This window comes from Triturus cristatus, chromosome 10, assembly GCF_964204655.1.
Source record: "Triturus cristatus chromosome 10, aTriCri1.1, whole genome shotgun sequence".
NCBI classification, from domain to species: domain Eukaryota; kingdom Metazoa; phylum Chordata; class Amphibia; order Caudata; family Salamandridae; genus Triturus; species Triturus cristatus.
This window is the reverse complement of record NC_140593.1, coordinates 509,871,869-509,887,352: the sequence shown is the minus strand read 5'-3', so window position 1 is coordinate 509,887,352 and position 15,484 is coordinate 509,871,869.

Genomic DNA, 15,484 nt, shown 5'->3' with positions numbered 1-15,484 from the left:
TGGTCTGGTGGACTGGTCATGAAGGCTGAACCCAGTTCCAAATTCGACAGCTCTGGCCATAGTGCCACATCCTCTCCCCCACTGAACACCATACTTCCCTACTGAGAGAAACTCGCACTGCCTTCAGCTATAACCTAATTGTGCCCATTATAAACACTTGGATGTGGCTCAATTCAAATTATGCACTTGATAAGAGTAATATGCTGCCTAAAAAAAAAAGTAAAAGCAACCACTCATAGGGAATGCAAGATTAAGTAAAGCATGTGAAATGTAAGCAGAAACAACATGGTTACCTTAACGATCTCTCACTCACTATTCAGAAATCAGCGAGTGGTTTTACCTGAAAAGTTAAGGACATGACTAGAGGGCCATGAAGGGAACCGTTTCAATGTCCATTGCTTATATCCTTACAAAACGTAAGCAGTATGGTTTAAAAAGACCACATCTATAAACACAGAGCCATGGTACACATTTTGTTTTCCAATCCACCCATCAACCAGGTATTGAAGTACCTCCAGGAATGGTACACTTTCCCACCTGGGAACAACAATGCTGTTCAAAGAAAGACGACAAAACAAAAGTAGCACGTCACTGCCAAACTCTGTAAAGTGATGCTGATGTATTTGGATGTAAATAAAACCAATCTGGCCACTTTGCAACCACTCTGTCTTGCTTTATTTAGTTATGTATTTATTTTTCATATTTAAAACCTTCTATTTCTCTCCATCCCGCTGCACATTGGAATAGAAAAATGTCAGAAAAAGGGCATTTCTCGCAAGAGTGTTTTTCTTTGTTGGATCCGTTTCACAGGGAAGCAACTAAATGAAAGAAGGAAAGAGAGGTTGTGAACCGTTTCTTCAAGTCACGGTTTTCAGTAAGTGAGGAGCAAGACAGAAATAGAGGGAATAATAGGAAGAGAGGGGGGGACAGCTGCCAGCACAAAAAAAAAGAGGACATTGCCCGAGTCCTATTCCTTCTCTGCCCGTCCCCGAACTTCCACGAAAGCAAGCCGAGCCTTCTCTGAATGCCTTTGTCCTCCCCCAAAATAGTGCCGCCTGGGGCGGACCGCCCCCACCGCCCCACCCTAGCTACGCCACTGGACTTACCACTGTTTTTCTTCCAGGATTGAACTGCTGACACATAAGGCATCTTTGACAAAGGCTCTCAGCTACAAGTCTGAATTTTGCATTATACCATGTTTGCTTGAACAATCTGATCATTGCGTCTCTCACTACATGTGCTTGTTCATGATACATCCGTGCCATAGCGGACACCATGCTGTCAGGCATAACTGGTCTTCCATCCCGATAAACCCACACATGATCTGTTTCCCTTGGTGTACATCCTGCTTTTACCCACTGTCTCATTTCCTCATCTCCTGCTTCTTCTTGTAACTGCCTCACTTCTTCCCATGTATTCACAATGTTAGTAAACAACAAGGGACATGAATTCACTTCCTTTTCTCTTGCCCGATTCACAGAATTTTGATTGCGTGTGCAATATTGAGCCATATCGTTGGCAAACTGGTTGCCAGCTGGGATATAACCTCCAGCCGCCTTTGAATGCGCAGCACATTTCACCACAGCTAATTGCTTAGGCAGCTGTATCGCCTCGAGCAATTTTCCAACCACTTCAGCATTCCTTATAGGGATTCCACTTGAAGTCAAAAACCCTCTTTGGGACCAAATTTGCCCAAAGTCATGCACTACACCGAAGCCATATTGACTATCGGTTATCACAGTCACTCTCACATTCTTTCCCAAATTACATGCTCTTGTTAAGGCAAACAGTTCAGCAACTTGGGCTGATCTTATTTCTTTCAGGCATGACGCTTTTAATACCGCTGCTACTGTGCATACTGCATATGCTGCACTGAGAATTCCATCATCCGTTCTCAAACATGATCCATCCACAAACATCACATAGTCACTTTCTGACAATAGTACATCTTTTATATCAGGACGTGGTTTGCACAGAAATCAAGCACTTCCAAACAGTCATGATCCACATCATCTCTGATTTCCACATTCTCAGCATCAGGTAGCAATGTTGACGGATTTACATTCAAACATCTCACAAGACTCACATTTGTTACACCTAAGATGACTTTCTCATATTTAGTCAGATGACTATGCGTCATGAACTGTGTACGGCTCCTTGTTAAAAGGATTGCCACATCCTGAGGTACAAACATTTGCACAGGATATCCCATCACAATTCCTTCACTTTGTTTAAGGCTCTTACATGTAGCCACGACTGCTTTTAGACAACCCGGTAATGCTACAGCTACAGGATCCAATATAGCTGAAAAGTATGCAATTGGCCTTCGCAGTTTCCCATGTTTCTGTATCAACACAGAAAGTGCACACCCATTTCTTTCACTGCAATAGAGTTCAAAGTCTTTTTCATAATCAGGCATACCAAGTGCTGGTGCTTCACACAAACTGTCTCTCAATTGTTTAAAGGCCACCAATTCTTCTTTATTCAATTCAATAGGATCTTTCACATCACTTCTTGTCAAACGTACTAATGGTTTTGCAATCAGGGAAAAGTTACTTATCCACTGACGGCAATATCCCACCATTCCGAGGAACATTCTCACTTCTCTTTGCGTCATTGGGGCTCTCATTCCCTTAATTATTTTGATCCTATCTGCAGTCACTTTCCTCAATCCTTTCTCAACTTTGTGGCCTAAATATTGTACTTCCTTTTGACAGAATTGTAATTTTGACGGAGATACTTTAAGTCCTCCGTCTGCCAAATGATTTAGCAATGCTATGGTATCCACTACACAAGCTTCTCGAGTTTTTGACGCCACAAGTAGGTCGTCAATGTACTGCACCAGTACTGAGCTCTCGGGCATCTTTAGAACTTCTAAGGACTTTTTCAATATCTTGTTGAATATTGAGGGGCTCTCTGTATATCCCTGTGGGATTCGGAACCATGCCAAAATACGTTCGCCAAACCGGAATGCAAAAATGTGTTGACTGTCCTGATGCAATGGGATAGAAAAGAAAGGATGACACAGGTCGATTACTGTGTACCACTCTGCATCATGAGGAATCTGGTACAAAATCACAGATGGATTTGGTACAACAGGACAACATGACGCAACAAATTTGTTTATTTTTCTCAAGTGTTGCACTATTCTGAACGTTCCATTAGGCTTTTTCAGAGCGGACCTTGCCTCGCTAGGTCGCTCCCCAGCTACTGCGCTGCCCCCCGGTGTGCCGCCTAGGATTGGACTTGCTCTGTTTCCTGGTTCCTGATCGCCTGATTGCCTGGTTCCCGCTCCCCTCACCCGCCTCCTGTTCTCCCTTCGCTCAGTTTCCCTCCGCTGCTTCCCTGCGGCCCCGCCCCCCGAGCTTTCCATTGGCCACCCCACTCCCGCCTCCCAGCTGCTCCTCCCTCCCTCTGCCCCTCATATGGAGGCCGCGCAGTGGCAAGGAGAGCGAACCTTGCCTCGCTAGGTCGCTCCCCAGCCGCTGCGCTGCCCCCTGGTGTGCCGCCTAGGATTGGACTTGCTCTGTTTCCTGGTTCCTGATCGCCTGATTGCCTGGTTGCCGCTCCCCTCGCCCGCCTCCCGCTCTCCCTTCGCTCAGTTTCCCGCCGCTGCTTCCCTGCGGCCCCGCCCCCCGAGCTTCCCATTGGCCACCCCACTCCCGCCTCCCAGCTGCTCCTCCCTCCCTCTGCCCCTCATATGGAGACCGCGCAGCAGCCTCGCTGCTGGCGCGCCAAAGGCAGGCCCGTCTGCGCCCGTCCGCGCCTGGACCGCACTCAGCGCCAGAACCCCTGGACCCCAAGCTCGCCACGACACCAGACTCAGATACGACGCCAACTCCCTCCACGCACTCAACGCCGGCCGGAACAAAACCTGCTTCCAGGCCGCCCCGAAACAAACCCACGGACCCTTCGCCTGCCGCATCTGTAGCTTCACCTGCGACAGAGCCACCAAACCTCCAAGGACTGGACCCAACCACCTCCACTGCATTTTGCTCAACACCCGCTCCGCACGCAAGCACGCCGTCGAGCTCTGGGACCTGTTCGACACCTCTGCCCCAGACGTGGCCTTCCTCACCGAGACCTAGTGGAACGACTCCTCGGCACCCGACATCGTCATAGCCATCCCGGACGGCTACAAGATCACCCGCAGGGATTGCACCAACGGAATCGGAGGAGGAATAGCCATCGTCCACAAGTCCACCCTCAAGGTCACCACCCACGCAGACGACACCCTAAACACCGCCGAACACCTGCACTTCCAGATCCACACTGACCCCAACACCACCCTTAGAGGAATACTCATCTACAGACCCCCGGGACCCCGACCACAGTTCAGCGACTCCATCGCCGACCTTGCCAGCACCCACGCTCTCGCCTCCACAGACTACATCCTCCTCGGGGACCTGAATTTCCACCTCAAGAACAACAACAACGCCAACTCCGCCACTCTGATCGAAAACCTCTCCAACCTCGGCCTCAGACAACTCGTCACCGCACCCACCTACACCGCAGGCCACACGCTGGACACCGTCTTCTCCACAAGCACCCACGTCGCCTTTGACCACACCGACGAACCCCACTGGACCGACTACCGCTGCATCCACTTCACCTTCAAAAAACCAATCACACACCATCGCACCCAACAGCTGCCTCGCCGCTGCTGGAAGAAATTCACTGAAGACCAGCTGATCACCACCCTCGCCCAGAACCCACCTATCGACCCCACCTGCCCTGATGCCGCAGCCCGCAACCTCAGACAGTGGATCAACGACTGCGCCAACACCCTCGCCCCACTCAAGTGACCCTCCAACAGCCACGCCAGCAAGAGAGCCACCTGGTTCACCGACGAGCTCCAGACCTCCAAGCGTGCCTGCCGGAAGCTGGAGAAGAAATGGCTCCACAAACGAACGCCAGAAAACCACGCGGCCCACAAGGACGCCACCTGCAGACATCACCACCTCATCAGACTAGCCAAGAGATCCTCCTTCAAAGACCGCCTGGATAACAACGCACACGACAGCAAAGAGCTCTTCCGCATCGTAAAAGAACTCTCCAATCCCAACGCCAACGACATCGCGCCCTCACAAGAACTCTGCGACTCACTGGCCATCTTCTTCCACCGCAAGATCACTGACATCCACGACAGCTTCAACACCACGACCGCACCGACTATGCCAGACTCCACCTCCCCAGCGAACACCAACAGCGCCAACCGCCTGACCTCCTGGGCCAACGTCAATGACGACGAGACACGCAAGATCATGAACTCCATCCACTCAGGATCTCTGTCAGACCCATGCCCACACCATGTATTCAACAAAGCAGACGCAGCCATCGCACCCCAACTATGGAAGGTCATCAACATCTCCTTCGAAACAGCGACATTTCCGGAAAGCTGGAAGCATGCCGACATCAACGCCCTCCTCAAAAAGCCCAAGGCGGACCCCAAGAACCTCAAGAACTTCCGGCCCATCTCCCTGCTCCCGTTCCCGGCGAAGGTCATCGAGAAAATCGTCAACATGCAACTGGCCCGCCACCTCGAAGACAACAACATCCTGGACCTGTCCCAGTCCGGATTTAGATGAAACCACAGCACCGAGACAGCCCTCATCGCCGCCACAGACGACATCAGGCGCCAACTGGACAACGGTGAAACATCAGCCCTCATCCTCCTGGACCTGTCAGCCGCCTTCGACACGATTTGCCACCGCACCCTAAAGACACGCCTCCAAGAAGCCGGAATCCAAGAGAAGGCCCTCGACTGGACCACGTCCTTCCTCTCCGGCAGAACCCAGAGCGTCCGCCTCCCTCCTTTCCGGTCAGAAGCCACCGACATCATCTGCGGCGTCCACCAGGGCTCAGCCCGACGCTGTTCAACATCTACATGGCCCCCCTCGCACAAGTGGCCCGCCATCACAACCTCCACATCATCTCCTACGCCGACGACACCCAGCTCATCCTCTCCCTCACCAAGGACCCGCACACCGCCAAAACCAACATCCACGAGGGAATGAAGGCCATCGCCGACTGGATGAGGAGCAGCCGTCTGAAACTGAACTCGTACAAGACGGAGGTTCTCATCCTCGGACCCACCCCCTCAGCCTGGGACGACTCCTGGTGGCCGACCACACTGGGGACAGCACCGACTCCCACCGACCACGCACGCAACCTAGGATTCATCCTCAACTCCTCCCTCTCCATGTCCAAACAGGTCAACGCCGTCTCCTCCTCCTGCTACAACACCCTACGCACGCTACGCCGGATCTACAAGTGGATCCCGTCCGAAACAAGAAGAACAGTGACACAGGCCCTCGTCAGCAGCAGACTGGACTACGGCAACGCACTCTACGCAGGAATCCCAGCCAAACACCTACGGCGGCTACAACGCTTCCAAAACGCCTCCGCCCGACTGATCGTAAACGCCCCCCGCAGCAGCCACATCACCCCCCTCCTGAGAGACCTGCACTGGCTCCCCATCGACAAGAGGATCACCTTCAAGCTCCTCACCCACGCACACAAAGCACTCCACAACGCCGGACCAGCCTACCTGAACAGCAGACTCAGCTTCTACACCCCCACCCGACAGCTCCGCTCCGCCAACCTCGCCCTCGCAGCTGTCCCCCGCATCCAACAAACGACCTCCGGGCGGCAGATCCTACTCCTACCTCGCCGCCAAGACCTGGAACACCCTCCCAACCCACCTACAGCAGACCCAAGACCTACTCGCCTTCAGAAGACTCCTCAAGACCTGGCTCTTCGAGCAGTAGCGGCACCGCCCCCCCCCCCCCCTCAGCACCTTGAGACCCCCACGGGTAAGTAGCGCAGTTTACAAGTACCCTGATTAATTGATTGATTGATTGATAATTGGTGAATTACATGGACTACTCATTATTTCTCTCAAAATACCTTGTTTAATCATTTTCTCTATTATAGGTGTGACTCCGGTAATTATCTCAGGTGTCAATTTATATTGTGGAATATTCGGGTAATTTACTCCTTCCTTTACAGAAATTTTTATGGGATCTACATTTTTCATCAACCCCACATCTTCTCCTGTAAAATCCCACACTTCTGGTTTTACTGTCTTTTTCAATTCTTGAGGCAATTCCTCAGGATCAAATACAGCAAATGCCTCTGTAATTTCCGTTTCCATGTTAGCCATTTTCATTTTGTATAGCACATCCTCATCTGGAGTCTCAAATGCTATACCATCTGGAGTACAAAATATTGTGCAATTCATTTTGCACAGCAAATCTCTCCCTAACAAATTTACAGGGCTTGAATCGCACACAACAAAGCGGTGCATTTCCCTATTTTAACTTTGACTGGATCGGTGAGATACGTTTTTATCTGTCTGTTGGACACTCCAACTACTTGGATTGTTTCGTCCGGGAGAGGAAGATTTTTAACATCAGCTGACCTAACAGTTGAACGAGTAGCACCAATTTTTACTAAGAAAGTAATATTTTCGTCATTTACCTTTCCATCCACAAAAGGGCCTGTCTGGTCTACTTCTAGAGTTGCACCAAGCACGCACTCTTCTTCCTCCCCTCGGCACCGTCAATAGTTTTCGTCTGACTCACTCTCATCGCGTTGTAGCCAATACTGTGAAACAGCACTAGCGCGCGGCAGCTTAGTTACCTTTTCTTCATTGTAGAATCCTGTCTCATTACTGTATTTCTGAGGATTTACGCTCTGTGGAAAAGGCGGTTTTGGCGCCTGATTCGGTTGGGCAACAACCTGTTGCTGTTGCTGTGGTTCACAACTCACCTCTTTCTGTACCTGTGAATTCAATGATGCATTATCATCATTAGCACTCGGGGGAAATTTACACTCAGATTTCCAATGCCCTATTCTTCCGCAATTATGACATGGCCATTTCTTTTTGGCTTCATCTATATTAAACTGTCCCTTTCCTTTTCCAACATTAAATTTAGGTTTCATACCTGCACCATTTGCCTGTTCAATCATTTGAGCTTCCTGTCTTTCTGCCACTTTTACCTGTGCCCACATAGCCTTTTCTTTTAATTTTCGCTGTTTTGCTTCAATTTCATCACTAAAATATTTTGCATGTCTCAGTACTTCATCTATCTTCTTATTTTGCAAGTCCACTGTATGCTGTTTAATCATTTTACTTATTTCTGGTCGCAGCCCATATACAAATCGATATACAAAGTGACTCAAATCCTTTTCACTCAAATTTTCATCACCACTAAACTGCTTAAAGGCGAGAATTAACCTTTCATAGTAGGCATGTACCGATTCTTTTGCTTCTTGATGAGTTCGGTCAATTTTTACCCAATCAGTTTTTTTAGGGGGTACTTTGTTTTTCAGAAAGGTAATTACCTGTTCATATTTTTTCATTACTTCGGGATCAGGGGCACCTCTTTTTGGGTCTCTAGGGTACTCTTGTGTAGGCCAGCTAATCATAATTTTACATTCTGTCCATAAGTCTGCTGGTACTATTATGTCAAAAGACTATTTAAATCAATCCATAGAACTTTTGATAACTTCACAAACCTATCTACCTGCCTATACCACTCGACTGGCTTTTCGCGCAATCGAGGAAAATCATTGGTAAATGACAGAATATCTTGTCTAGTCCAGGGGACATATACATATCCTCCACCTGGAATTTCTGTCATGGGTCATTCTGTGACTACCTTTTCATTTTCTCCCACTGGGAAAGCTGCAAACGTTTTGTCTGAGACATCATCTCGCTTCCGAAACCACCTACTTTTCCATTTATCTACATCTCCCCATTTTCTTAACAAAATGATTAAGTCTTTAATCTGGGTTGTTCGTCCTGTAGTGTTCAGATTTTCAATATCCTTTTCAGAGAAATCTACTCGGTATGGTTTTTGTAAAGACTTCACTCTTTCAAAGTCTATACCCATTTCATTTGCTACTTCTTCTAATCTTTTATGTAGATTCCTTGCTCTCCATGTTATACTTTTGCATAAAAATAATAATTCTTCATCTTGATAAGCTTTTAACTTCTCTGTGGGGATAGTCCTTACTATTAATTCTTCCAAAACAATTTTCAGCTTAGCCACGTCTATAGGTTGGGGTTCTGTATCTTTCCGCTGTAAGCTCCTCAACCATTCGCTTAATTCTTCTGAAGTGGGTCCTACTGGATTTTTCTCGCTACTAGGGTGCCGATTCCGATCCTGTAAAACCCGGGTACGAATGGTCGTACGGAGCGTATTCTCCGTCCGACTCATACCCGGGAAAACCACCTTACAAACCCGCAAGTACGATTCGTACAGAAATGCCATTTCCGTACGAGTCGTACAAAACACCGACCGGCTAAAAAATACCCACAATTCCGATCCGGGACATCGCGTATGTGACGCCCGGACGGAGTCAGGCAGCGTTTTACGAACCAGCAAGTACGATTCGTGCCTACGTCACTTCGCACGTAGCATTTTTTACGGGAGCCAAAAACTGCCGGGAAATTGAGGACGACGCGAAGAAGGAGCACCTGTACGCGACGGACAGCCATGGACCCCATCCTACGTGTCATTCCGGCCCTCATGGCCTATGACCTGGTGCACAGGAACCGACGCAGACGCCGCAGAAGGTCAGAACAACACCCAGGGGCAAAGGTGGGGGGCAGGGGCAGGAAACATAACCCCCACCCAAGTTAACAAGTAAACATGCCCTGTACATACCTTACCACCAGGGTCTGGTCACTTCGGGGGGGGGTGGGGGCATGTCCACCAAGGCCTGCGTCCCGCCACAATGGAAGTGGACGTGGACGCGTCCCATCACCACAATTGTGGTACGCACCGTACCCAGGCCTTCAGAGCGTGGGTACGGGTTGCACCACGTGTACCCCTACGTCACCCCAAGAATGGTGGTACGGCCTGTACCCAGGCCTTTAGAACGTGGGTACAGGCCGTACCGCCATTGTTGGGGTGACGTAGGGGTATGCGTGGTATGGCCCGTACCCACGTTCTAAAGGCCTGGGTACGGGCTGTACCACCATTCTTGGGGTGACGTAGGGGTACGCGTGGTACGGCCCGTACCCACGTGCTAAAGGCCTGGGTACGGGCCGTACCACCATTCTTGGGGTGACGTAGGGGTACGCGTGGTGCGACCCGTACCCATGCTCTGAAGGCCTGGGTACGCACCGTACCCAGGGGTACGGCCCGTACCCAGGCCTTCAGAGCGTACCCCTACGTACCCAGGACTTCAGAGCATACCCCTACGTCACCCCAACAATGGCGGTACGGCCCGTACCCACGTTCTAAAGGCCTGGGTATGGGCCGTACCGCCATTGTTGGGGTGACGTAGGGGTACGCGTGGTACGACCCATGCACATTTTCTCAGAGCGTGGGTACGGAGCGCATCACGCGTACCCCTAGGGCACCGGCACATCATTGATACAAGGCGTACACACGCCACGAATAATGGGATAGCGCCTGGTGCAGCATCTGACCAGTATATTGGGGGGGGGGGGGTGTATGCCCAGGTGAGCAGTGTACTGCACCAAGGGTGCAGGCGGGTGGGTGGGTGTCGTGCTACGATCCACATCAGTGGACAGAGACATAGGGGCGGGTGCCTATCACTCCCAGCAGTGCCCAGACATATGAGGGGTGGGTGCAGAGGACTCCCAGCAGTGCCCAGACATATGAGGGGTGGGTGCCTATCACTCCCAGCAGTGCCCAGACATATGAGGGGTGGGTGCCTATCACTCCCAGCAGTGCCCAGACATATGAGGGGTGGGTGCAGAGGACTCCCAGCAGTGCCCAGACAAATGAGGGGTGGGTGCAGAGGACTCCCAGCAGTGCCCAGACATATTAGGGGTGGGTGCAGAGGACTCCCAGCAGTGCCCAGACATGTGAGGGGTGGGTGCCTATCACTCCCAGCAGTGCCCAGACATATGAGGGGTGGGTGCAGAGGACTCCCAACAGTGCCCAGAGATATGAGGGGTGGGTGCCTATCACTCCTAGCAGTGCCCAGACATATGAGGGGTGGGTGCCTATCACTCCCAGCAGTGCCCAGACATATGAGGGGTGGGTGCAGAGGACTCCCAGCAGTGCCCAGACATATGAGGGGTGGGTGCCTATCACTCCCAGCACTGCCCAGACATATGAGGGGTGGGTGCAGAGGACTCCCAGCAGTGCCCAGACATATGAGGGGTGGGTGCCTATCACTCCCAGCAGTGCCCAGACATATGAGGGGTGGGTGCAGAGGACTCCCAGCAGTGCCCAGACATATGAGGGGTCGGTGCAGAGGACTCCCAGCAGTGCCCAGACATATGAGGGGTAGATGCCTATCACTGCCAGCAGTGCCCAGACATATGAGGGTGGGTGCCTATCACTCCCAGCAGTGCCCAGACATATGAGGGGTGGGTGCCTATCACTCCCAGCAGTGCCTAGACATATGAGGGGTGGGTGCAGAGGACTCCCAGCAGTGCCCAGACATATGAGGGGTGGGTGCCTATCACTCCCAGCAGTGCCCAGACATCTGAGGGGTGGGTGCCTATCACTCCCAGCAGTGCCCAGACATATGAGGGGTGGGTGCCTATCACTCCCAGCAGTGCCCAGACATATGAGGGGTGGGTGCAGAGGACTCCCAGCAGTGGACAGAGACATGGGGGTGTGTACATCATCCTCCGATTACCAAAACTCCATGGGTGCATGAAGGCATCCACAATGCGTGACTATTTTGAGAGTGCCATGACAACACATCACTGACAGCAGTGTCCCACTCCCATGAGGATGAATGTCCATCCCCCACTGCATTACACACCACATGTGGGTGTGATGACAAATTACACATGCATACCCACCCCTGGCGGTGGCAGCACAATACACACACTGAGATCATGCAACAAGACTGTATACTCATGTTAAACCCTACAAAACTAAGAGAGCCTAAGGGAACACACACTGTCACGCACATTCCAGGACTGATAGGAATGTACAGGTGCTTGGGCAGCCAACAAGTTGTTGCCTCCCATGCAGTGGCGGCTGGTGTTAAGGGGCGTAGGGGGCGTTGCCCCACCTACCAGGCAGCATCGTAGAAAACTAATGGGAGAGAAATTGAATGAACACCACCAGTGGAGCAGTTTAAAGAAGTGCTCACTGCTTGGTACTCCCCCGTGAAACTTTAAAGTTCAACTATGTAAAATAAATATATATATATTTTTACTTACTTTAACTTTGTCCCAGCCGGAGTCTTCCTGCGCAATGTGCGCATGTGCAAAAGCTGGGCGAGAACTATTCCTCGCCCTCGAGGCACAAGTGAGGAGCGAGGAGGCGGGTGACATCAGCCTTGTGGGAGTGGCTGAAAAAAGCAGCAGTAAATAGGTTTCAAATCGGGCGATAATGAATTGGCCCAGGGCGCGGTCAGTGGAGCGCCATTCAGAGTAATGGGAAGGGGCAGGGCTGGCTCACAGTGCACTGAGTGCAGGGGGTGGTAACAATTACAGCACTCCTTTTGCCTCCGTAAATGAGGCTTTCTCATTGGGTAAGGCCGAGGCGACCGGGAGTGGCTATCCATTTAGTTTCAGTTTGGCAGGCAGGCAGCTCCTATTTCCGGGAGGGGTGTAATTGTTGCTGGAAAAAGGCGCCTGCAGCCGTGGTTTCAAACGACACGACACATGTGCAGGTAAGCTTTTTCCCTGTTTTTGAACTCCCGGACTGGGCAGACCTGCTGGTAAAGTCGTTGCACAGTGGAAGCCTGTGGAAGCGGGCGCGGCTTGGCCTCCCCGGTGTCCAGGGGCCGCACTCGTCGCCGGGCTGACCTCGGGGCTCCATCTTAAGCTTGTTCTGTTGGGAGGTGGTGTTCATACGGTGCAGGCAGCTCACTGTAAACTGCCACTTGAAAAAGGAGAACCTTGTTGAAAATGCGTTTAGAATGCTACAGTATACCTCATGCCCGGCCTAGCCAATTCCCTTTGAAGTATGTCATCTCTATCCTCTTGAGACCAGGCTTTCTTTCATCGCCCGCGCAGTATGTTCGCCTCGCTGTTTCACTGGTGTTTATGCCATTCACTGCACTAGGATTGTGTATTTTTTGACCGTTTTGCCAGATTAGTTTAAAGATAAGCAGTCCTGTTGGCTTCAGTCTTTGTTGCTTTCTTTAGTTTTTGCCAGTTATTTATTATCAGGCAGTAGATGAATGTGATTTTTTTTAATTGTGCTTGGGTTATGCTTTTTATGTTACCTTAAATTCATAATTTGCCAACTAGGGTTAACCTCCAGTTTCATGTTTGTGTGTATTGTATTTTTTACTTAAACATGTTGTGTTTATCATGATACTCGTGGCCAACCTAATTGCTAAGCCATGCTGAATTCGGGCTCAGATGCAGACACAAATAATGTGTGGTTACTTGCTGTCAGTGCAATGTCCACATTCATGGCTGACTGATCGGATGCACTCCTTTTATGCACAGGGGACTATGCAATGGCATACAGTTTGGAAATCCAGGCACTTAGTGAGAACATCCCATTCCGATTACAGCATGGAAAACAATTGTTCTAGGAGGAACAGAAGGATTCACAGTGGACTGAATCTACAAATGCCCCTCAGCCCATCACCTGAAGTGCCCCCCTGCACCCCACTGCCTTGTCTCCTCCCAGCCACTAGTGTAAGGCCACCACAACCAAAGAAAACAAGCATTTGCAATGCAATAGGTCTAGCATTTACGCGAGTTTAAGATATTGGCATTGTAAATGATAATGCCTTTTATTTATGTTTTAAAACCCAAAACATAAATAAAAGGCATTGACATTTACAATGCCAGTAGCTCAAACTTGCGTAAATGCGAGACCGATTGCATTGCAAATGCTTGTTTAAATTACGAAGAGCATGCAATACTGACATCATGTGGTTTTCTTTTGCAACTAATTTTACAGTTTTGTCTGAATCAAACAGAACCATCTATTGTTAAAAGAACGCACGTGTTGCTTGCTGGTGGCAGACAGGCCCACAATGAAAGTGCATCGACTTAAGGTCTATTGATCTGGTCTGCGATAACTGAAGGCAGCAGGGGTGCTGGAACAATTTTCAGAGTGGGGGTGCTGCCATCAATGCTGTGACTGAAATCATAGGGATTGTGTAAAATCCAAAGGTAGCACAAGACAAGTGTCACAAATGCACTACACTCGTTCATCAGGAATGTGGTGGTAAGGGTGTAATATTTACCTGGTAAGATAATTAAAAGCTTACATGTTGCACTACTATGTGTACACTAAGTCAAAGGGGGATATGTTTAGTGCTGTAAGATATGGGGTATTTTGTAATGTATTTGCATATTTCAAGTCTACACCTTCAGAATCGCTTTAGAAACATTCTTGCCCTCTCAAATTTGCTGTAAACTTTGCAAGTCCCTCTCCCCTTGAGTCCCTCCTATGATAGTCGGCTCACTCGCTATCGAGATAACACCAGTTATCCTCAACTTTTCCGCCCCACCAATTTCAAATGTCACCAGCCGCCCCTGCTCCCATGGAAAGAAAAGGGTGGAGTACCCACAGATACAATGCCCACATTTGTCAGTCAGGTGCCCAAATACCCTGCAGAACAAGTAACACATGTGTGCTAGGCTGGGAGTACACACATGCATAGTGCGGAAAAGGGACCATGTCCACATGAAGCCATGGCAACATACTCCATACACAAGTACAGTGACTACCAAGGATGGCACAGACGATGCAGGCGGAGACATTGCTGAGCAGGCATGGCCAAAGTTGAAGGGATCCATCACACACCGAGGAAATGTAGACACAGGTCAGCACAACAATTGGGAAACACCCTGCAGGGAAGATGTCAGGTGCCACAGAGGAAGGAACACTCCTTGGGACAATGTCACCATACAGTAAGAGCTTACATGACCAAAGATTATTTGCAGAGACCTTGTGATGGCACGCAGATACCAGGGTCCACCCCATGAGCAGCACACTACAACATTTCCCAGACACCTAACACATTATCACCACCCCAACTCATGGAGCAGCAGCACCAACAGCAATACCAGAAAAGCATTAGTGTGCAAATGAAAAACAAGATGCTTTATTCAGCATAAAAATAATATTTGAATTGAAATGTACACTATATACAAGGCCCAGAGGCCAGTCCATATGCGAACTCCTGGGGGGGACACATTGGGACGCGTCTCCCCTAGTTTGCCTGCACAGTTCAGAGTTCCTTTTCATCCACAGGGGGGGCATCATGTGGGGGGGAAGGACCAGGCACCGCAGGGACAGGAGGGGCAAGGGTAGGTGTTGTGGGTGCAGGGACGGACGACTCCACCACAGGGGGTGGGGCAGCTCCAAAGGTGGTGGTTAGGATGCCGCTGCACACGGTCGCAAGGTCTTCCAGCGTTTCCCCTGCACCCGAAGGAACCACAGGCCCCAAGGAGGGGGGGGTCGGAGGGATGGGTTGCAGCGCTACTGGGGGAGGGTGTGGACACGGGGGGGACTCAACTCCCCTGCCCGGGGACTTCCTCGACCGCTTGCGGGGTGGTGTC